The sequence below is a fragment of the Galeopterus variegatus genome, unplaced genomic scaffold (genome assembly GCF_000696425.1).
Source record: "Galeopterus variegatus unplaced genomic scaffold, G_variegatus-3.0.2 Scaffold7983, whole genome shotgun sequence".
Taxonomy (NCBI): Eukaryota; Metazoa; Chordata; class Mammalia; order Dermoptera; family Cynocephalidae; genus Galeopterus; species Galeopterus variegatus.
In genome coordinates this window covers 66,355-69,263 of record NW_007734094.1, presented here as the reverse complement: position 1 = coordinate 69,263, position 2,909 = coordinate 66,355, and positions in this window count along the sequence as shown.

The window sequence follows — 2,909 nt, the reverse complement described above, 5'->3', positions numbered from 1 at the left end:
CCTTCCTTCCTTCCTTCCTTCCTTCCTTCCTTCCTTCCTTCCTTCTTCTTTCTTTCTTTCTCAACCACCTATTTTTTAGCTCCCAATTATGAGTGAGAACAGGCAGTATTTCTCTTTCTGTATCTAGTTCATTTCACTTAACATAATTTTCTCCAAGCTTATTTGTGACGCTGTGAATGGCAGAATTTCATTCTTTTTCGGAGCTGAGTAGTATTTCATCATGTATACATACCACACTTCCCTTATCTAGTCATCTGTGGATGGACATTTATGTTGGTTCCACATCTTGGCTTTTATAAAAAGGGATGCAATAAACATAAGAGTGCTGGCATCCCTTCAAAATGATAATTTCCATCCCTTTGGGTATATGTCCAGTAGTGAGATCACTGGATTGTATGGTAGTTCTACCTGTAGTTTGACAAAACTCTGTACTGTTTTTCATAATGGCTGTTCAAATTTACAGACCCATCAACAGTGTAGAAGGATTAACCTTTCTCTGCATGCTTGCCAACATTTGATGTTCTGTCTTTTTGATAATGGCTAATCTAACTCGGATGAGATGATACTTCAGTGTGGTATTGATTTGCATTTCCCTGATTATTAGTTATGTTGAGCATTTTTGTATGTGTCTGTGGCCATTTGTACATCCTCTCCTCTGAGAAATGTCTATGCAGCCCATTTTTTAATTGTTTTTTTTTTTTTTTTACTGTTAATTTGTTTGAGTTCCTTGGATATTCTGGATATTAGTTCCTTGTTGGATGTATAGGTTGCAAATATTTCCTCCCATTCTGTAGACTGTCTTTTCATTCTGTTGATTGTTTCATTTGATGTGCAGAAGTTTTTTAGTTTGATATAATACTCTTTTTTTTTTTATTTTGTCACCTGTGCTTTTGTTTTAGGTCTTTTATTAAAATCTTAAATTGATTTTGAGTTGATTTTGGCATGTGGTGAGAGGTATGGGTCTAGTTTCATTCTTCTATATATATATGAAGGTTCAGTTTTCCTAGCACCATTTATTAAGAGGCAGTCTTTTCCCCAATGTACGTTCTCATTGCCTTTGTCAAAGATCAGTTGGCTGTATGTGGATATATTTTTGATTTTTAGCTATTACCATGCTGTTTTGGTTACTATATATTTTTGCATAATTTGTAGACAGGAAGTGTGATGCTTCTGACTTGGTTTTGCTCAGGATTGCTTTGGCTACTTGCAGTCTTTTGTTATTCAGTAAGAATTTTAGGATTGTTTTTTCTTTCTGTGAAAAATGTCATTGGTATTTTGATGGGATTGTATTGAATCTGTAGATCATTTTGGGAAGTATGGACATTTTCACAATAATAATTCTTCCAATCCAAGAGCATGGAATACCTTTTCATCTTTTTGTGTCCTGTTTAATTTCTTTCAACAGTGATTTATAGCTTTCACCGTAGAGATTTTTCATTTTTCATCTCCTTAGTTAAATTTCTTCCTAGGGATTTTATTTTATTTATTGGTGACAATCTTAAATGGGCTAGCTTTCTTCATTTCTTTTTCTGCTCTTTTGTTTTTGGAGTTTACAAATGTTCCTGATTTTTGCATCTTAATTTTGTATGCTGCAACTTTACTGAAATTGTTTTATCAACTCTGAGTTTTTTTTTTTTTTTACAGAGTCGTTAGGATTTTCCATATAAGGGCATGTCATCGGCAATCAGGGACAATCTGCCTTCCTTTTTTCCAATCTGAATGCTTTTTTTCTTTTTCTTGCCTGGTTGCTCTGGCTAGTACTTCTAATACTATGATAAATAGAAGTGGTTAGAGTGGACATCCTTGTCTTGCTCCCATTCTTAAGGCTTTTTCCCATTCATGATGATATTGGTGGGTTTGTCTTATATGGCTTTAATCGTGTTGAAATACTTTCCTTCCATACCACTAATACTATGATAAATAGAAGTGGTTAGAGTGGACATCCTTGTCTTGCTCCCATTCTTAAGACTTTTTCACATTCATGATGATATTGGTGGGTTTGTCTTATATGGCTTTAATCGTGTTGAAATACTTTCCTTCCATACCAAATTTTCTGAGAGTCTTTATCATGAAAGAATGCTGTATTTTGTTAAATGCTTTTTCTGCACTTAGTCTATTAATGGTATAGTTTTTGTCCTTGATTTGTTGATGTGGTGTATCACATTTATTAAATTGCATATATTGAACCACCCTTGCATCCCTGGGATGAATCTTCCTTGATAGTGCTGTGTAATTTTTTTGATGTGTTGCTGTATTCTGTTTACAGATATTTTATTGAGAAATTTTGCATCTATATTCATCAAAGGCATTGGCCTACAGTTTTATTTTATGTTTTGTCTTTGTTAGGATTTGGTAACAGGGTGATGCTGACCTCGTAGAATGAGTTTGGGAGAATGACTTCTGTTTCAATTTTTTGGAATAGTCTGAAGATAATTGTGTTAAATCCTCTTTCAAGTTTTGATAAAATTCAGTAGTAAAGCCATCTGGTCCTGTACTTTTCTTTGTTGGGAGATTGCTGATCACCACTTCAGTCTCACTGCTTGTTATTCATTTGTTCAGGTTTTCTGTCTTCTTGATTCAGTCTTGGTAGTTTGTATGTATCAAGAAATTTATCCATTTCCTCCAGGTTTTCTACTTTTTAAAATCAGTAAATGTTTTATTGCAGAATATTTTCCATCCAGTTAATAGCTGAAAACCCATATAGCAAACTAGAAAACATATAACAAAATACTGTTAGAATCACCTCCATTTGTTGGCATACAGTTGTCTATAATAGTCTCTAATGATTCTTTGTGTTTCTGTGGTATAAGTATCAGTTTTAATGTCTACTTTTTCATTTTTTATTTTTAGGGTCTCTCTCTCTCTCTCTCTCTCTCTCTCTCTCTCTCTCTCTCTCTCTCTCTCTCTCT